Source organism: Bubalus bubalis, chromosome 8 (assembly GCF_019923935.1).
Source record: "Bubalus bubalis isolate 160015118507 breed Murrah chromosome 8, NDDB_SH_1, whole genome shotgun sequence".
NCBI lineage: Eukaryota > Metazoa > Chordata > Mammalia > Artiodactyla > Bovidae > Bubalus > Bubalus bubalis.
In genome coordinates, this window is record NC_059164.1 from 59,159,982 (window position 1) to 59,182,170 (window position 22,189).

At 41.4% G+C, this 22,189-nt stretch overlaps 1 long non-coding RNA gene and 1 pseudogene across 1 annotated transcript; one reads left to right on the forward strand and one right to left on the reverse strand.

Moving 5' to 3' along the window:
• Positions 1-3,785: 3,785 nt before the first annotated feature.
• LOC123466053 lies at positions 3,786-22,081 on the forward strand. The gene is made up of 2 exons (XR_006641316.1): positions 3,786-4,105; positions 21,903-22,081. It is a non-coding gene; the product is annotated as an uncharacterized LOC123466053 (long non-coding RNA).
• On the reverse strand, positions 8,636-9,901 carry LOC102391616 (annotated as a pseudogene).
• Positions 22,082-22,189: the final 108 nt, after the last annotated feature.

Here is a 22,189-nt window from a genome sequence, read left to right on the forward strand (position 1 = left end):
CTCTGAGAGGTATTGAAAGGTTCATTTAATCCAATGACTCAATTGGAACCTTTTATAATGCATTTTATATGACACACAATTTATCTACATTTTAAAAATGCATTGGAAGAATACCTCTGTTCATTTCAAAGACCCTGAGAGAGCCCCAGTTACTTTAGATTATATAGATATTGTGCTACAACCTGCCGGCTTAACTGTAAACTTTTATCTTCAATTAACTTCTGCCTATGATCTATTTAAATCCTCAGAGAAGGTGGGAGAGGTAGGAAGTCAGAGAGAGGCAAAGGGCTCCTCTTGGAATAAGGCAGCTCTCAATCAACATCAAAGGACAAGGAGACCAACAAAAGCTGCAGAAAGCAGGGCATCTTGCCTTCACTCGGCCTTTGTTGAGCCTAGGTGGGCACGAGCTGGTAAATTGAGCTGAAAAATAGAAGCGTTCCAGGTGGGCAAAGCAGCAAAGAGAAGAGCCTGGCCAGCCCTGCCCAGGCTCAGCAAGGGCTGGTTCCACGTGACCACTGGGAGATGGTACCCATGCTACCACAGAAGGCATTCATTAGTGCAAATGAGGACAGAAGCAAAAATAAAATCCTAGAGCCTGTACAAGTGTATACATTTCAACTGGAGGAAAGGCATATCAAACAGACAATGAACACTCGATCCAATAGTAAGAGAGCTGAGGTTTGCTGTAAGTGAAGTCAAAAGAATGGTGGGAGACAAGGTATCACTTCCCTAAGCAAGTTATGTCCACAGTGCTTGCAGACCAGGTATCACCCTATTGCAAAAGTGGCCAGCTATAGTCCACGGGGTCGAAAAGAGTCAAACAGAACTGAGCAACTAACACTTTGGCAAAAGTAGAGAACTTCCTTTAGTATACCTACTAAGAGATGATCCCTTCCTTTCTTAAAGCAACTACGTCCTCTTGATGATGTAGATACTTGTAACAAGCTTAATCTGACAAATATTTAACTTGCACCTGTAGGTCTGAGTTTCCCTTCCAGAAAGATGATGTCAGACCCCACTCAGCACTTGTTCTAGGTGGCTAATTCCACTTAGAAGTGTGGGGCAACAGTCTCCACTAAGCCATGGCAGCCATGCCTTCTGTGTCCTGGGTTTCTTTTACAACAGACACAGAAAGGATGTTCAGCAATTTCAGGTCATAGTCCCTCATTATGGAATTACTGATCTGGTTCAGGGCCAAATTCCTGGCTTCATATTTGCATCACCTGGGGAACTTCTGAAAAACAACCAGAGTCTAGGTAGGGCCTGGATAGGGATATTTTTTAGCTTCTCTTTGCAAGCATTTCCTTCACCTGTAAAACAGGGATAATAATAGTGCCTCCCTCACAGGTCTAGTGAAGATTAAATGTGCTACTAAATAGAAAATGTTTAGAATAGAACCTGGCATCATTGACCAATCATCCTGATTTTTTTAGGATTCAAATGGTCCCAGGATGCAGAATTTTCAATGCTAAAGCTTTAATGAGCAAGTGAAGTGTTAGTCACTCAGTCGTGTCCAATTTGTTGTGACCCCATGGACTGTAACCCGCCAGGCTCCTCTGTCTGTGGAATTCTCCTGGCAAGAATAGTGGAGTGGGTTACAATTCCCTCCTCCAGGGGATCTTCCTAACCCAGGAATCGAACCCCAGTTTCCTGCACTGCAGGCAGATGCTTTACCATCTGAGCCACCAGGGACAGCTAAAGCTGAGAAGTCCTGGGCAAACCAGAATAATTTGGTTACCCTACCTGGTACATAGTAAGTAGTGTATACATGTTAGAATTTTTTGATGATACATGCAAAGATTATTCATTTGAACTATATGTAGATTGTTACATATCTCCTACTTCTATTTTTTCAAAAGTCAAATCATTTAAGCAAGCAGGATGCATACCACCTAAACTTCTCATCCTGGAATCATTACTTCATATGGATTCTTTTGTCTTCAAGCTCATCATTTTAAGTAGAGGCCTGAATCCCTTCTGTTTCATCTTCCCCAAAGTTTTTATATTAACACCAGAAACTCACTTCTCATTGGCTTACTTTCTCTTAAAGCCTGCTTGTTAGAAAAGAGGCTTCCTTCTTATTGGCTCATTTGTTTGATCTTGTTTAATGAGGCAAATTTTTATAACACTAGGAGGTAAAACATCATTACTGTCAACAATGCCCAATTTTATTTGGCTTCCTATCACAGTTCTTGCTATGCATAAAAAAAAATTGCATTTCTTTCCCTTTCTTCGCTGCTCAAAGCCACATAATCACAAACAGATTATTAGAAAATGTCTCCTATGCACTGGCCCAGGCTTACATAGATAATGCATGTGTCATAATTAAAAAGTAATGTAAACTTTCACAAACACAACAGAACTTATTCCAAAATGAGGTTGTCACCATGGAAGGAAATAATAGGGAGTATAAGAAGGAGAAGAACTTCAGTGCCAGATAAGTCCCAATTCTACACTAGTTCTAAGGGATTTAAATCACTTAAACATTTTTATTCTGCTTCCTCATCTAGATGACAAGGATAATACCTGCTTCATAAGACTTTGGTGAAGATTACATAAAAGTGATTTATATTAATCACTGAGCTTCCTTCTTCCCATTTTTAAATCTAAGTTATCCTGGGGTAGAAGAAGAGGCACATAGCCATTCCAGAGAGGATGCTGCTAAATAGAATACTTTGGAATTACTTATACCATGTCTTCATAAAATTCTCTATTAACAAAAATTCAGGCTCTTGAGTCAAGTTTGATGACTAGAGTGAGTGAACTAAACAAGGGCAATACCATCAGTAGTGATGATGAAAGCTCAGCCTCTCTGCACACTGGTGCACAATGGAATCTGAGAGATGGAGTTTTGGGTAAAGTAGAAAAGAATAGCTTTATTGCTATGCCAAGTTAAAGGGGATACAAAGGTCTCCTGCCCTTGAAAGCTATTTCCCAGCTAGGGAGGATCTGAGGAAGAATTTTATAGCAATAATTCAAGGGCAAGGTTGCAGATAAGATTAGGGTGTGAGTAGGGCCAGCCCTCCTTTAATCTGGCTTCAGTTAATCTTATTAATGAGCTTCTGTGGTTCCATTAGTCTGGCCTCAGGTGGTCTTCTCCCATATGGAGAATGCTGACAACTTTCATTGTTGGGTTTTAATTCTATAAATGGGATTAAGGATATTGTTATGTGTGTCCTTTGAGGTAGAACCAGGACCCTGCCCCAAAGCCGAACTATGTTTCTTGGCTGCTCCTCCCTTGACTCTGAATCCCTTCCCTTCCTGGATTAGCAACTTTTTGAATCTGCCCTTCAGAACTCAGGGAAGGTTATGGGAGTGGAACAGAAAGTCTTCCAGTGCCCAGGAGCCCCTACAGGGGCCTGCTTGCTTTCAATAATAAAAATGTAACTGTTAGGTAGGTAGAATAGGGAAAAGGAGTCCAAAATGGCAGTGGCTAAAAGACAAGGAAGGTCTGAGGACCAGAGTGAAGACTTCAGGCAGGACAAACAGAACAAACAGCACTCCTGGCTAAGCCCAATTTGCATAGGGCAGGCCCAGGTGGAGGAAAAAACATATAAAAGGAGGAGCCAAAGCGCTTTCTCTAGGACTCTCTCTCCCGCATGCATGCGTGCGGGCGCTCTCTCTCTCTCTCTCTCTATCTCTCTCTCTCTCTCTCTCTTTCTCTCTCTCTCTCTCTTTCTCTCTCTCTCTTTCTCCCTCCCCATGCACTCCTCCACTCCCTTCTCTTCGAGTCTTGGATTCTCCTGCTATCTTCTAAATAAAATGGAGCTGTAACACTGATTTGCCTAAGAGCTGTAACACGGTTTGTCCAAGACCCGAGAGCTGTGATGTGCCGAGGGCTTTAATGTCCGTTGCTCCAAATCTTTATTGTGATGAGACAAAGAACTGAGGAACATACACTCGCGTGACATCTATGGCATTGCCCAAATGGACTCCATTCTGTGCAATCTCTTTGTGCATTTTTCAATATGCATCTGTTTATCTTTTAACAGTTCTGGTGTCCAAAAAGGGAACCAAAGAAGACCCCCAATGGCCCACAAAGCAATGAGCAACCAGGCATAGGACTGCATGAGACCCTTGATTTCACTGTCTCTGGAAATGATTGGTAAGTCCTTTCTGGATTCTGGATCCAAGCTCCACAGCTTTTGAATTATGAGTTTTCAGACTATATTTGAGCATTTGTGTTTCTGGATAGGGTCCAGAAGCTGTCCAGAGTTAGACTCGGTCTGGGATCAGACTAAATTCAGCTTAGAAATGGGAGATAATCTGGACTGGGTCCAATTTAAAACTGGATTGGGTGCAGCGTGAGGCATCAGATGAGTAAAATTGTTTTGAGGCTAAATAAGTAGGTTAACTTTACAAAAAATAATATTGAATTACAGTGTACACCAGTAGAGAAGTTTTCATCATCTTCAGGTCAGTTCAGTTCAGTCTCTCAGTCGTGTTTGACCCTGCAACCCCATGAATCGCAGCACTCCAGGCCTCCCTGTCCATCACCAACTCCCGGAGTTTACCTAAATTCATGTCCGTCGAGTCAGTGATGCCATCCAGCCATCTCATCTTCTATGATCCCCTTCTCCCCCTGCCCCTATTCCCTCCCAGCATCTGAGTCTTTTCCAATGAGTCAACTCTTCACATGAGGTGGCCAAAGTACTGGAGTTTCAGCTTCAGCATCATTCCTTCCAATGAACACCCAGGACTGATCTTTAGGATGGACTGGTAGGATCTCCTTGCAGTCCAAGGGACTCTCAAGAGTCTTCTCCAACACCACAGTTCAAAAGCATCAATTCTTCGGTGCTCAGCTTTCTTCACAGTCCAACTCTCACATCCATACATGACCACTGGAAAAACCATAGCCTTGACTAGATGGACCTCTGTTGGCAAAGTAAAGTCTCTGCTTTTTAATATGCTATCTAGGCTGGTCATAACTTTCCTTCCAAGGAGTAAGCGTCTTTTAATTTCATGGCTGCAGTCACCATCTGCAGTGATTTTGGAGCCCCCAAAAATAAAGTCTGACACTGTTTGCACTGTTTCCCCATCTATTTGCCATGAAATGATGGGACCAGATGACATGATCTTAGTTTTCTGAATGTTGAGCTTTAAGCCAACTTTTTCACTCTCCACTTTCACTTTCATCAAGAGGCTTTTGAGTTCCTCTTCACTTTCTGCCATAAGGGTGGTGTCATCTGCATATCTAAGGTTATTGGTATTTCTCCCGGCAATCTTGATTCCAGCTTGTGCTTCTTCCAGCCCAGCATTTCTCATGATGTACTCTACATATAAGTTAAATAAGCAGGGTGACAATATGCAGCCTTGACGTACTCCTTTTCTGATTTGGAACCAGTCTGTTGTTCCATGTCCAGTTCTAACTGTTGCTTCCTGACCTGAATACAAATTTCTCAAGAGGCAAATCAGGTGGTCTGGTATTCCCATCTCTTCAGAATTTTCCACAGTTTATTGTGATCCACATAGTCAATAAAGCAGAAATAGATGTTTTCCTGGAACTCTCTTGTTTTCTCAATGATCCAGCGGATGTTGGCAATTTGATCTCTGGTTCCTCTGCCTTTTTTTAAAAGCAGCTTGAACATCTGGAAATTTACAGTTCATGTGTTGCTGAAGCCTGGCTTGGAGAATTTTGAGCATTACTTTACTCGCATGTGAGATGAGTGCAATTGTGCAGTAGTTTGAGCATTCTTTGGCATTGCCTTTCTTTGGGATTGGAATGAAAACTGAGCTTTTCCAGTCCTGTGGCCACTGCTGAGTTGTCCAAATTTGCTGGCATATTGAGTGCAGCACTTTCACAGCATCATCTTTCAGGATTTGAAATACCTCCACTGGAATTCCATCACTTCCACTAATTTTGTTTGTAGGGATGCTTTCTAAGATCCGCTTGACTTCACATTCCAGGATGTCTGGCTCTAGGTGAGTGATCACACCATCATGATTATCTGGGTCATGAAGATCTTTTTTGTACAGTTCTGTGTATTCTTGCCAGCTCTTCTTAATATCTTCTGCTTCTGCTAGGTCCATACCATTTCTGTCCTTTATCGAGCCCATCTTTGCATGAAATGTTCCTTTGGTATCTCTAATTTTCTTGAAGAGATCTCTAGTCTTTCCCATTCTGTTGTTTTCCTCTATTTGCATTGATCACTGAGGAAGGCTTTCTTATCTCTCCTTGCTATTCTTTGGAACTCTGCACTCAAATGGGTATATCTTTCCTTTTCTCCTTTGCCTTTCACTTCTCTCCTTTTCACAGCTATTTGTAAGGCCTCCCCAGACAGCCATTTTGCTTTTTTGCATTTCTTTTCCATGGGGATGGTCTTGATCCCTGTCTCCTGTACAATGTCACGAACCTCATTCCATAGTGCATCAGGCACTCTATCTATCAGATCTAGGCCCTTAAATCTATTTCTCACTTCCACTGTATAATCATAAGGGATTTGATTTAGGTCATACCTGAATGGTCTAGTGGTTTTAGCTACTTTCTTCAATTTAAGTCTGAATTTGGCAATAAGGAGTTCATGGTCTGAGCCACAGTCAGCTCCTGGTCTTGTTTTTGCTGACTGTATAGAACTTTTCCATCTTTGGCTGCAAAGAATATAATCAGTCTGATTTCGGTGTTGACCATCTGGTGATGTTCATGTATAGAGTCTTCTCTTGTGTTGTTGGAAGAGGGTGTTTGTTATGATCAGTGCATTTTCTTGGCAAAACTCTATTAGTCTTTGCCCTGCTTCATTCCATATTCCAAGGCCAAATTTGTCTGTTACTCCAGGTGTTTCTGGACTTCCTACTTTTGCATTCCAGTCCCCTATAATGAAAAGGACATCTTTTTTGGGTGTTAGTTCTAAAAGGTCTTGTAGGTCTTCATAGAACCGTTCAACTTCAGCTTCTTCAGCATTACTGGTTAGGGCATAGACTTGGATTACTGTGATATTGAATGGTTTGCCTTGGAAACGAACAGAGATCATTCTGTCGTTTTTGAGATTGCATCATTGACCATGATGGCTACTCCATTTCTTCTAAGGCATTCCTGCCCACAGTAGTAGATATAATGGTCATCTGAGTTAAATCACCCATTCCAGTCCATTTTAGTTTGCTGATTCCTAGAATGTCAATGGTCATTCTTGCCATCTCCTGTTTGGCCACTTCCAATTTGCCTTGATTCATGGACCTGACATTCCAGGTTCCTATGCAATATTGCTCTTTACAGCATTGGACCTTGCTTCTATCACCAGTCACATCCGCAACTGGGTATTGTTTTTGCTTTGGCTCCATCCCTTCATTCTTTCTGGAGTTATTTCTCCACTGATCTCCAGTAGCATACTGGGCACTTACCAACCTGGGAGTTCCTCTTTCAGTATCCTATCCTATCATTTTGCCTTTTCATCCTGTTCATGGGGTTCTCAAGGCAAGAATACTGAAGTGGTTTGCCATTCCCTTCTCCAGTGGACCACATTCTGTCAGACCTCTTCACCATGACCCGTCTGTCTTGGGTGGCCCCACACGGCCTGGCTTAGTTTCATTGAGTTAGACAAGGCTGTGGTTCGTTGTATCAGATTGGCTAGTTTTCTGTGATTATGGTTTCATTGTGTTTGTCCTCTGATGCCCTCTTGCAACACTTAACATCTTACTTGGGTTTCTCTTACCTTGGACATGGGGTATATAATGGGTATTGTTAATTGTCGAAAATGTGTGGAAAATGCTATGTCTAAAGCAATCTTTTCTTCCCTGTGCTCTCCACTTCTATAATCATCTTAGATAGGCTTATCCATTTACATAGTTGCCCTAGAGACAAAGGAGTTTCACTCATGCACTTACTATAAAGAATAGAGGGGAAACTATTTTTCTTCCTTTATAGTTTCTGATGACCAGGATGAGACCTGCAAATAGGATACTGGGAAAACTGCAAGAGGTCAGCAAAGGATGAGAATTCTCACCAAAGTCAGCTCCCCTAGATCTCTCTCTGTGGTGCCTAGTGTGAAATAAAATATTTCCTGCCATATCAGTAGACAGGGATTCACAGTTATCAGTGATTACAGCCCTCCAATGTGAGCTGGTGTGTCGTAAGGGCACTCAAGAAGAGTACCTACTAGCCATCAGATTGCAGCCACTCCCTATAGTAACCTCCAAAAGAGCTCAGGATGTGAAAAATACAGGGTACCAGGTGAGGTGGCTATGAAAGGAATGATTTCAGTGAGCCAGATTCTTGCAGCTTCCCATACATAGACAAGCACTAAATTCCTTAACTTGGGATATCTGGTTTTCTTTAACAATACTTTTTTTAAGAGATAAATAAGGCCTTTATATACAGAGAAGAGCAAGTGGTGAGTGGAGTTAAGGTAGCACTAGTGGTAAAGAACCCACCTACCATTGCAGGAGACATGAAATCCAGGTTCAATCCTTGGATTGGGGAAATCCCCTGGAGAAGGGAACAGCAACCCTCTCCAGCATTCTTGCCTGGAGAATCCCATGGACATAGGTGCCTGGCGGGCTACAGTTCATGGAGTGGCAAAGAATCAGACATGCCTGAAGTGACTTAGCACACATACAGAGAAGCATGACTAACTAGTGGGGGTAGGCGGGCTGTCAGCAGCAGCAGCAGGTCAGATAGGGCGACCACACCAGCAGGGTCCTGTCAGTGGTAGAAGATGCGCCAGAAGCAGGCCTTGTCCTCCTTGTCTTTCTGAGGGATCTGCGCTTAGAGGCACAGCTCACAGCTAGATCTGCACCTAGATCCACAGCTCAGGGCTCACCATAGTCGCCAGGGTGGGTCCCAGCTCCAGCACCTTGGCAAAGTCAGCCTGGGCCTCCTGAGTGCTGCATGTACCTTGATGTACTTGAAGTAGGCCTTGACATTGTCATCATACTTAGTGAGGATGGAGGAGCAGTGGTCCAGCACTTCTGATACTCTTCCACCATCAGCTTGCACTAACAGTAGTTGAGCAACATCAGTGTGATCTGCTGATCCAACTGGATTCTGTCAGGGGACTCAGGCTGTTCTTTCATCTGAAGGTTCTTGACACAGGTGATGGCCTCGTAGTATTTGGCAGCAGCCTCCTTCACATGGCCTTCGAGGTACAACCAGTTGCCCTCCTGGTGGATGACTGGCATTGCCTTTGCCTTCTCCTCAACTGTCATTGCCCATGGGTCCTGCTGATATGTGCCAGGATTCTCCATCTTAAGCATCTCGATGTCAGAGATGAGAGGCTAGGCCTTCTGCTGCAGGGTATCCAGATCAGCATGGCCCAGGGAATTGTGCTCCTGCATCTGGGTGATGCCCTCCAGGAGGTCCTTGCTGGCTGCAATGTTGAGTAAACTCTTGGCCAATAGCAGATATAGGGCCACATGCTTGACGTCACAGCAGAACTGAGCGATCTCCCCCTTCCACATGGTGTGCAGGATGGGCTCCCACAGGGGCAGCTTAAACTTCTTGCCAATGATAAGCTCCATGGTTTGCTCCATGGTTTGCCCCATGGCCGACTGTCATCCAACATGGTGTTCTCCTTGTCATTGCAAAGAGTCTGGTAGCAGAATGTGACTTTGGTTCCATCCTGAAAGTCAGAGAGCTTTCCTTGGCCCTCATGTATCATGTGCTTTTGGATCCCATCCTCCCAGAGTCTTTCAATGATATCTACCATACTCCTTCCTCACTGCTCTCTTTCAGCAGCTTCCAGACCAGCTTCCACAACTTCTAGAATTTAGGCAACTTCTGAGCTGGGGTCATTTCGGCTATGGGCAGAACAATAATATTTTGATGTTCAGATTACCTGCCTTTTGTGTAAAACTTCTATATAATCTGGCTCCTCCCCACCTCTCCTCAGAGCAGTTCTCTCAGGGTTACTTGAGATGCTGTTTCCCAGGCTTGAAATTCTAAAACTTCCCACCAAATAAAACATAACTCTCAACTTTTGGAGGAGGAACTGGCAACCCACTCCAGTATTCTTGCCTGGAAAATTCCACTGACAGAGGAGCCTAGCAGGCTACAGTCTATGGGGTCACCAGGAATCGGACAAGACTGAGCACTCATGCACATGGCATAGATTTCTTTTAAACTGGCATTCTTGCTTAATGATGTCATCTAGGCATCATTGGAGACTAAAAAAAAATTACTGCTCTGTAAATAAAGCTAATTAAATGTCTACATAAATTTTAAAAGGGGCAATATTTTAATTTTTTTCTTACTTAATAGTGTAAAAATTCTTTGAACTAAGCTAAAACCATGGGAAAACTTGCTACTTTAGTGTTTAGCAGTATACCAAGACTAGCAAGAGTTTGCTTCAGGATTTCATTGAATAATTAAGATTATATTTTGAGTGTGTCAGGGCCATTCAAATTGTTGGTGTCGCATCATAGCTACCTTAACTGTTTTAAGCATGGAGCCTCTGTGCCTGTGAATTTACTTGCATGCTTCTACTTGACTTTACTGACTCAGCTTTTAGGTTGTGACTATTTTTTAAGTCAACAAAAGAAGAAGCTAAAATTTTACATAGTTTCTTTTTCCCCAAATTAAGATTGGTGAGGAAAAATATTGATTCTTGACCCTTTCTCTCCCAGGGGCAGCTATTGCCTTCCTGTTTCACTGTGTGTCCTGGGAGGTTGGCCTGGCTACCATCAGATTGTAGGGCCCCAAAATATGGCCAGATACAAATGTGGGTTGTACTCCATTTGCAGCTAGGGTCCTACCAACCATTCCCAGCTCTCAAGGGAATTGTCTAAGTCATTCTTCAGTTATCTTTGGGGGTGGCTCTAGATCTCGGAAGGGTAGCAACGTTTGCATTTCACTGGAGACCCCTCTTGTGTCCACGTGCTGTGTTGAGCTGTGCTGTGCCTAGTCACTCAGTTGTGTCTCTTTGTGACCCCACAGATGGCAGCCCACCAGGCTCCTCAATCCATGGGATTTTCCAGACTAGAAAACTGGAGTGGGTTGCCATTTCCTCCTCCAGGGGATCTTCCCAACCTAGGGGTTGAATCTGCATTTCTTGTGTCTCCTGCATTGGCAGGTGGATTCTTTACCACTGAGTCACCTGGGGAACCCCTGTCAAGAATATTTACTCTCTGTCTCAGGTAAAATGTGAGACAATATATTGAAGAGGATTATTTTTTAAAGTAGTTCTCTGGTCAGAAATTGACCTAATTGAAAGCTGACATTCAGAGTCTGATAAGACCTGTTTTTTAGACCTTGTCTACTAAGCTAAAAAGCAGAGCCATTACTTTGCCAACAAAGGTCCATCCAGTCAAGGCTATGGTTTTTCCAGTAGTCATGTATGGATGTGAGAGTTGGAATAATGAAAGCTGAGTGCCAGAGAATTGATGCTTTTGACCTGTGTTGTTGGAGGAAGAGAAGGGGATGACAGAGGATGAGATGGTTGGATGGCATCACCAACTCAATGGACATGAATTTGAGTAAAGTCTGGGAGTTATTGATGGACAGGGAGGCCTGGCGTGCTGCAGTCCATGGGGTCACAAAGAGTCGGACACAACTGAGTGACTGAACTGAACTGAAATAAGCTAAAATGAAACTACACACCCAGAGGGAAAGAAAACCATTCTGAAGCCATTGTGGAAGGATTACTAAACATTCCAAAGAAATATGGCTCTAAATCTAGAATGTAGGAGTCTTTTGATTTCCATTTTTGTTGGAAATCTTCTCCCGGAAATGAAAAAGGAAATTGAGAATAATGCAAGATTGGATGGTAGGGTCAGCATCTTGAAATTATTTAGGTTACAACCCAATTCTCTGAGGAATTAAAACAATTGTACTTGTCTTACAATTGAGTCTTTACCAGAACAAAAATGCAGCTCTAGCAACAATTCAAAATCTACTTATCTTTTTACCAATCCCCTCAGCTTCCCTATTTACCTCAAAAGGCTTGTCGATGTTGTAAAACATGTGAATTTTGGAAACAAAAGTCCTTTTGGAGAAATTTACAGCCTTTCTCTGTCCTTTGAGATTGTAAATGTTCTACCTGGTCTTCCTTAGGAACCCAGCTCCATCTCTTGAAATGCAAATTTATGAAAGAATTTTTATCAGATAAAAAATAAACTATTTGGAAACAAGGTTAATGAAAAGTCTCAAGCCTTTTTCACAAATATTAGTAAAAGTTTTAGCCATCTGACATGTAATCTTAACTTATTCTTTCTGCCAGAAATACAACCAGCCTTTCTTTTATAAACCACAGTTTGCACTGTTGCACCTCATGGATAACATTTTAAAGCAAAAATTATAAAATCAATGTGTCTGTATGCCTTTATAGTTGTGTGAAATTTTTCTGCCTCTGGATGATATTGCCAAAACTAATTTGCCAAGAGTTCTATTTAATTTACTTGAAGACAAAATTTTAAATTAATCGTGTTCTCTCAGAAATATAGAAACTAACCCAAATGTTTTTCAAGTTCATATGATCTAAGATAAAAGCTAAACTTTGTTGGCTTAATTACAGTAGGCATGTCTTTAGAGTTATAAGCACTGAATATGATACTTTGATTCTACCTAGATTCACTAAAAGTCAGATAAGCTCCTATTTTCTCTGTTACAGAATTGAGGGTGATTGTGAGGGAAAAAAAATATATTTCAGTAGAAAATTATAATACAATTTTGTAGATATCAGATTCTAGTTCCATTTATTGTCTTTGAGGTTTTGTTATATATCTATAAACCAAACTAAATCCTGATTCTTCCAGTATCCTCAAATATCTGGCTATAAGTCTCCAAACTAACACTGTCAGTTTTCTCCCACCCTTTCTGAGTTGGAATCCTTAAGAGCAAAGACTGCCCTTGAACCTCTCTGGCAGGACAATACCAGATATGCCTAATAACCCAGAAAGCAGCCAAACTTCAAGAACTTGAACTTTGGGTCCACATCCCCCAATTACATTGGGCTCTCTAGACTCTTGAACTGCACACTAGCTAGAGATCTAAAATTAAAATTGTCTTGGGAAGTTCCTCACCAGAAGCAGATGGCATCCTGAGGTAGACAGCTCTCCCAAAATCAGAGGTCAAGATCCTCATTCAGTATAAAAGCTTGAATCCTTTTGCCTTTTCACAACTTAGTTTTTCTCTCTGTTAATGCATGAGAAAACAGAGCTCCTTAAATTTGGCAACTATTGCTGAATCTACTGCTAAGCCCATAGCTGCACAGCAGAAGTGCCTATATTTTCTTGCTAAAGTGGTTTTAGGTAATAGAATTGCTTTTGGCTGAACAAAGAAGAGTCTGTGCCATAGCAAATACCTTCTGCTCTACCTGGATCAACACCTCTGGTATTGTAGAAAATAGAGGAAATAAATAAACCACTTGACTAAAACAGGCTGTTTCCCCTTAAGGTACATTCCTTAATTTATTTGCTAACAACTGGTTTGGTTCATAGGGGCTCTGTCTAAGGAGTATACATCAGTGTCTTGGTATTATCCTCCTAATAGCTATCCTTGAAGTGTCCCTGGTGCACTATGTTCTCCCAAAAGTCTTAAATGAATGTCCAAAGTCACCAATAGTTCATTAGATGGTCTCAGTATGCTTGAGAACAATCAAGGTGAACAGCAGAAACAATCTCTTCCACAGATCTGACATCATAACCTATGAGTCTCACAATGAGACAAGAGCAGCTTAGATCTGATGGTGACTGAGAGTGACACTAACTCTACATTTTCGGTCAATATCTCATGTATCAGAGGATGACCAAAAGGGGAGAATTGTTTAATTAATTAAACAGGGAGGCCATTACACTGATGTGGCTGTAATGCCTTAGTGGCCTGTTTAAGCAAACCAAAATCTAAGCCTGTAAATGCCTCAAGGTAATGAAATCAAAACACGAAGGACACCAATTACAGTCAACTAAGCTTTTTGCTGTAGCCAATCAATAATTCCTTTAACTTCTCCCTTTTCCCTAGAAAACTATCTCCCTGAGCTCCAAATCACTTTTCATTTGACACCTGTTTTTCAGTCATTCAGTCATGTCTGACTCTTTGCAACCCCATGTACTGCAGCACCCCAGGCTTCCCTGTTCTTCAACTCCTGGAGTTTGCTCAAACTCATGTACATTGAATCAGTGATGCCATCCATCTCCTCCTCTGTTGTCCCCGTCTCCTGCCATCAATCTTTCCCAGCATCAGGGTCTTTTGTAATGAGCCAGGTCTTTACATCAGGTGGCCAAAATATTGGAGCCTTAGCTACAGCATCAGTCCTTCCAATGAATATTCAGGATGGATTTTCTTCCTTTAGGATTGACTGGTTTGATTTCCTTGCAGTCCAAGGGACTTCTCCAACATCACAGTTCAAAAGCATCAATTCTTTGGTGCTCAGCTTTCTTTATGGTCCAACTCTCATCCTTACATGACTACTGGCCAAAGCCATAGCTTTGACTAGATGGACCTTTGTTGGCAAAGCAATGTCTGCTTTTTATTACACTATCTGGGTTTGTAGTAGCTTTTCTTCTAAGGAACAAGCATCTTTTAATTTCATGGCTACAGTCACATCTGCAGTGATTTTGGAGCCCAAGTCTCTCACTGTTTCCATTGTTTCTCCATCTATTTGCCATGAAGTGATGGGACTGGATGCCATGATCTTTGAATTTTGAATATTGAGTTTTATGCCAGCTTTTTCACTCTCCTCTTTCACCTTCATCAAGAGGCTCTTTGGTTCCTCAGTTCCTCTTTACTTTCTGCCATAAGGGTGGTGTCATCTGCATATCTGAAGTTATTGGTATTTCTCCCAGCAATCTTGATTCCAGCTTGTGCTGGAAAAATCACAACTAGTTGCTGAACAACCATCAACTGGAAAATGTTGGATCCCACCAAAAAAATATACCCTGCATCCAAGGGCAAAGGAGAAGCCCCAACAAGATAGTAGGAGGGGCGAAATCACATTTAGATCAAACCTCATACCTGCCAGAGATGCTCAGAGGGTGCAAACAAATCCTTATGGACAACTGGGGTCCAGGGAAAAGAGCAGTGACCTCCACAAGAGACTAAGCCAGGCCTGCCTTTGAGTGTCTTAGTGTCTCCTGAGGAGGCACGTGTCAGCAGTAGCCTGCTGCAGGGACAGGACTCTGGCTGCAGCAGACCTGGGATGCGTGGCATGTTGCATAAGTTCTCTTGGAGGAGGTTGCCATTAGCCCCACCATAGAGCCGCTGAGCAGACAACCTACAAACTGGAGAACAATCAAAGAAGGCAAAAGTTCTAGGACCCACAACAGATTTCCCAACCTGAGGATCCAGCACAGGGACTAAGAATCCCCAGGGAATTTGAAGGTCAGTGGGATTTGATTACAGAACTTCCACAGGACTAGGGAAAGCAACTCTTGGAGGGCAAAAACAAAACATTGGGTGCACCAGGACCCAAAAGAGATGAGCCAGACTTGCCTATGAGGGTCCAGGAGTCTCCAGCAGAGGGTCCAGAGTCTCCGCTGTCAACCCCCATGCCATGGGTTGACAGCGGCATGCTGTAGGGTCAGGGGCACTGAATAACAGTCCTGGGAGCTTCAGCATGCTCCTTTTGAAGGTCTCCATTACTGCTATTACCCCTACCAAAGTTTGGCCTAAGGCCAAACTACAGGATGGTAACACAGCCCCACCCATCAGTAGAAAATTGGGTTAAAAGATTTTCTGAGCATAGCCACCCCCTCACCAGAGCAAGACCTAGTTTACCCCACAGCCAGTCCCTCCCATCTGGAAGCTTCCACAACCCTCTTCATCCATCAGAACGCAGACAGGATGGAAACCACAATCACAGAAAACTAACCAAAACTAATCACATGGATCACAGCCTTGTCTAACTCAATGAAACTATGAGCCATATGATGTAGGGCCACCCAAGTCAGACAGGTCTTGGAGAGTTCTGACAGAATGTGGTCCACTGGAGAAGGGAATGGCAAACCACTTCAGCATTCTTGCCTTGAGAACCCCATGAACAATAGGAAAAGGTTTGACACTGCCCAATTCCAATTGATTCATTTTGCTCAAATAAAATCTTAAAATTCTTAAAAAATAATAAGGCAAACCAGGTCATAAACCAACTTTCAAGCAATTCTGACACAGGGTTTTTAAAAATATTTTGAAAAATAGATTTATTTTTTCAAATTTGTCTGTAGCTTCCCAAAATAATTCCTTAAACTAACAACCCTAAACTGAATGATTACTTCTATATTCATTTTAAAAATCACACTTATTCTCATCTATTTCATACAATTAAAATTAATTCTGGTTTCAGACACCAATTTAGATATTCTAATCATGGAAAAAGCAATAAAGTTCCAGAAAAACATCTATTTCTGCTTTATTGACTATGCCAAAGCCTTTGACTGTGTGGATCACAAAAAACTGGAAAATTCTGAACAAGATGGCAATACAAGACCACCTGACCTGCCTCTTAAGAAATCTGTATGCAGGTCAGGAAGCAACAGTTAGAACTGGACATGGAACAACAGACTGGTTCCAAATAGGAAAAGGAGTACATCAAGGCTGTATATTATCAGCCTGCTTATTTAACTTCTATGCAGAGTACATCATGAGAAACACTGGACTGGAAGAAACACAGGCTGGAATCAAGATTACCAGGAGAAATATCAATAACCTCAGATATGCAGATGACACCACCCTTATGGCAGAAAGTGAAGAGGAACTCAAAAGCCTCTTGATGAAAGTGAAGGTGGAGAGTGAAAACGTTGGCTTAAAGCTCAACATTCAGAAAACAAAGATCATGGCATCCGGTCCCATCACTTCATGGGAAATAGATGGGGAAACAGTGGAAACAGTGTCAGACTTTATTTTGGGGGGCTCCAAAATCACTGCAGATGGTGACTGCAGCCATGAAATTGGAAGACGCTTACCCCTTGGAAGGAAAGTTATGACCAACCTAGATAACATATTCAAAAGCAGTGACATTACTTTGCCAACAAAGGTCCGTTTAGTCAAGGCTATGGTTTTTCCTGTGGTCATGTATGGATGTGAGAGTTGGACTATGAAGAACGCTGAGCTCCGAAAAATTGATTCTTTTGAACTGTGGTGTTGGAGAAGACTCTTGAGAGTCCCTTGGACTGCAAGGAGATCCAACCAATCCATTCTGAAGATCAGCCCTGGGATTTCTTTGGAAGGAATGATGCTAAAGCTGAAACTCCAGTACTTTGGCCACCTCATGCAAAGAGTTGACTCATTGGGAAAGACTCTGATGCTGGGAGGGATTGGGGGCAGGAGGAGAAGGGGACGACAGAGGATGAGATGGCTGGATGGCATCACTGACTCGATGGACGTGAGTCTGAGTGACCTCTGGAAGTTGGTGATGGACAGGGAGGCCTGGCGTGCTGCGATTCATGGGGTTGCGAAGAGTCAGACACGACTGAGCGACTGAACTGAACTGAATCACCATTGATACTTGATATGTCATAAATCAAACCTCAAAATTATTTCTTGTATCAGGCTAATCCCAAGAAATAATTTTTAGCTTTGGTTTATTTTGCAGATCTGAGCTGTTATATACAGAATGGATTAACAACAAAGTCTTACTGTGTAGCAAAGGGAATTATTTTCAGTAGCCTGTGATAAACCATAATGGTAAAAGATATGAAAAAGAATATGTGTATACATATGTGTATAAGAAGTGAAGTAGCTCAGTCGTGCCCAACTCTTTGCGACCCCCTGGACTATAGCCTACCAAGCTCCTCTGTCCATGGGATTTTCCACCCAATAGTACTGGAGTGGATAGCCATTTCCTTCTCCAGGGGATCTTCCCAACCCAGGGATCGAACCTGGGTCTCCCACATTGTAGACAGACGCTTTACTGTCTGAGCCACGAGGGAAGTCGTGTATATATGTGTGTGTGTGTGTGTGTGTGTATAATTGAGTCATTTTGTTGTATAGCAGTAGTTAACACAATATTGTAATTCAACTATACTTCAGTAAAAATAAATTTTTTTAAAAATCTGAAAAATACATAGAAAATTATTTCTTGTCATGTACATTCTTCAGGGTTTATATGACAAGGAACAATTGTATAAGGAATAAGCATATAACATGTAAGAGTACATATGGTACTTTTAAAAAATTTTTTTTAACTGGAGGATAATTGCTTTGCAGTATTGCATATGGTACTCTTGATGACTGCTACATGAAGGGCAGATTTCCATAGCCAGAATGAAGAAGAAATTTATGTTTCTCACCTTGACATTGAGAACAAAATACTCACATAAACTGGTTAAAAATCTTTTGGCTTCAGTGTGATTAAATAATATGCTTGCATCAATATCTATTCACTTTGCTGTGAACTCTTGGCCTCAATGTACATTATCAGAAACATGAGACATGTTTTCTTATTTCTCAAAGTAAGAGGTTTTTCTCCTAGTTCTAACTGCCATAACTGTCTCAAAGGAAAAAAAAAAATGCCCTCAGCCACAAAGATAAATTATAGAAGAACTAAAAAAAAAAAGTTAGGTTTACTGATTTAAGAGGCACTTGGTGAGCTTTCAGACCTCAATTAAGGCTGTGATTTGAGAAAAAGAAAATGAATTTTCCAAGCAATTAGGTGGTAATAGATCTAATGGCTTTGGGGGGGAAAAGAAATGGGTATATTTAATTTTGACAAGTGGCTGCCGTGCATGTGTTATATAACCTCTTTTGATAAGTATTTTTGCTCCAAATACCTTTTTTAATTATCTGCAAATGCCTTTTACAGGGAATTATAAAAAATAAAAACCACAAAGAAGAGAGGCATTCTGCCCTACTGAGTCAATAGCATTCACTTTTCTAAAAATATCTCATATTAATTTCATAATACTTATTTTAAAAGGTCCAAAAATATGTGCTTACCAATAAACCATATGGTCTCAGAAGGATATTTTACAAGAAAATGTGTCAGCTTTCATAAATTTCCACAGGGGACCCTTTTCCTTTTGAAAGAAAAAAATCTGACGTTGAAAACACAGTGGAATTTGAACATGAAAAGACTTTTTAACAGCATGAGAATGCAATAGGATCCAACAAAATCGGTACATTTTATATTGAAGTAAGGTTCTGTGTTCAGCTCACTCGTGGGACAAAAGAACAAACTATTGGTTACAGTGATATAGCACAGGTATTCACATTAATGTAGGTTGAAGTTCCTCATTTACTTATTGTTGAAGGACAAGCTAAGATTGAGTCATCTGAAAATAGAACCACATCACTATACCTTATTCCATAGGTAAAAATCTTTTTTTAAGCTCTTTTGTTCACAGTGTACAATTTTCTTCATTATTTGACCCTACTTTTATCTCTGCCAATTCTTTAGAGTGCCAAAATTTGTCCTACAAAGCCTCACAAGGAGGAAATCCTCCATCCACTAGTTTTGTATGAGCAGGAAATTAATTCTCTGAGCTTTGGCACCTGGCTCTTCCAGACCCCAGAAGCCTGACCTCTCTGACCTACAGAATAGCAAAATGAGTTGGCTTTAGGGTACAGAAAATATTTCAAGCTAGTCAACTGAATGAGGTTTCTCTAAAAGAAGGCATACAATTAACATACATAATGGTTACACCTAAAACTTGGCTGGAGACAAAAGAACTTTATGTCTGCTTTGCTGGGGTTGAAATAATTGTTCACAAAATAGGAATTCTGAGGTCATACCAGCAATTAACCAATGAGTGGTGAATGGGACAATAGCCAATCCATTCAGTCATTTTAACCACAGTGATAAGGAATATTGGTTACTTCTCTTTAAAATGTTTATTATTATTATTTGACTGTGCTGGGTCTTCACTATGTTGCACCAGCTTTTCTTATTGCAACCCACAGGCTCTCTAGAGGAGCTGGGCTCAGTAGTTGCAGTGCACAAGTTTAGTTGCCTCACAACGTATGGGATCTTAGTTCCCCAGCCAGGAGTTGGACTCACATCCCCTACATTAGAAGATGGATTCTTTGCCACTGGATCACCAGGGAAATCCCATGAATAATGATTTCTAAAGCCAAATCTTTCAGGAGGTGATCATCTGTTTATTCAGATGACAAAACCAATGGGTCAATTCCACTGCCCATTTGGTCCTTTATGTGATGAAATCTGAGGAATGCTTGCTGTTATCTGAGATGGAAGCATAGTGATATTGGTGATAATAGGAAAGCAGAGGCTCTCCTAACTCCAAGAGAGGAAGCAAGCAGAGGATGCACTCAGCTCAAGAAAAGCTGGACAGGACATCAGTGCCACAGAATTAAGCAGGAGAAAGCAGCACAGATCATGCAGCCAAAGTAACAGAGGGTGGAGCTAAAAACAACAATACCTAATTAGTCATAACAACAACTTGCATATGGTGAGCACAAATATTTGTCAGGAATTGTGTTTAGCTCAGCAAATATTTTTTAACATTTAAAAAAATTATTTATTTGGCTGCACCAGGTCTTAGCTGCATCATGTGGGATCTTTGATCTTCTTTGGGCATGCGGAATCCTTACTTGTGGCATGTGAGATCTAGTCCCTGACCAGAGATTGAACGTGGGCCCTCTTCATTGGGAGAGCAGAGTCTTAGCCTCTGGACCACCAGGAAAGTCCCCTATCTCAGCAAATCTTGACAACCTTTGATTGTGAGCTTCCCAGGTGGCACACTAGTGGTAAAGAACCCACCTGCCAATGCAGGAGACATAAGAGACATGAGTTCCATCCCTGGGTCAGGAAGATCCCCTGGAGGAGGGCATGGCAACCCACTCCAGTATTCTTGCCTAGAGAATCCCATGGACAAGAGGAGCCTGGCAGGCTATGGTCCAAACAGTCAGAAAGAGTCAGACACGACTGAGTGACTTATCACGCATGCAATGCATCCCCACGTTAGAAAGAGAGAAAATTGAGACTCAGAAAGCCAGTGGTGGAATCAGAGACAAATCCAGGCAATATAACTTCATGGTCTGTGCTTTTGCCAGAACCCCTTTAGGAGCACTGGCTGAAGAAAAGAAATAGCAAAAATGAGCATGAAACTGAAATGAATCAGCCAAATATCAAGGGAGGGGCAAAAGCAGCCAGTGGACAGTCTTTAAGCTGTGGAACCCTACAGCCAGGACAGCAGGTAGGTGTGTGATGCTGCTTTGGAAGCCTGTGCTCAGCCTCATCCAGCAGCTTTAACCACCTATTTACAAGCCACCATCAGAAAGGGGTAACTGGAAATAGCCATTTTGGCAAGCATGGATCATTCAAGAGCAAATTCTGCAGGTCAAACAGAACTCTTCACTTGAAAAAAAATCCAAAATCTTGCTTGAAGTACATACCAACATGTGGAATATCAGGCCTTCATCTGAGGAGCTCAAAACATTTTGTAAATACTCTCACAGTGGCCCTCACAAAAGAATCCTTTTTATTCTGTGCCCTGAAGCTAGGATTGGAATATTAGAGAATCCAGTACCTTCATACAACCTGTGGGATATCCTGTACTTTCACCAAGGCTAGAGAGAAGACAGTGGTGATTTAGAAACTGGAATCTCAGTTTGTTTTGCAGGGATTACACATACTTCTAGAACCTCTGAAGGATGTGTTACTTACTGTGAATCAAAGCATCTGTGGTAGAGTGTACCTACCAGATTAATCGCATTTCCTGTGTTGATTTGTTAAGCAATTAGAACATGTACCATATAAAGTCTTATACCCATTATGCCATGCTGGTAAATAGCCAGCTTTAATCTTCAGTATCTTTAAGCAGTTGCCATTGTGTTATATTGTCCTCAGTAGATCCATGCATTTCTACTTATAATTCCTCTATTTCTAGAAGTGTGGTTTGTAAAAAATAGCTCTGACCTGTCAAATCTATAATATGGAATTGATTCTCTTTACTAAATATATTTATAGCACTTTATGTTTACAAATGGATCTGTTTAGGTAAGTGTGGCTATTTCTTTTCTTTTCTTTTTTTTGTTAACTGAAGTAAAACTGCTTTACAATGTTGTGTTAATTTCTGCTTTACAGCAAAGTGAATCAGAAGTGTGACTATTTTCATCTTACTCTGGAAGGCTAAAGACCACATGGCTATAATTTACCCACTAAACCCACGATCACAACAACTAGAAGTCTATTGATACTCAGCACAGTTTTGGCTCATGTTTTTCTTTCACTGAGGCAAAAAATAAAGAAATATGGACAACAAAGGATTTTAATTTAACTAATGATTATAGATAGAAAAGCTGAAAGACTCAGACTAAATCCTTCCCTAATTCTCACTTTATATCAGTTTCTGGCAAGAATTACTCTCTAAG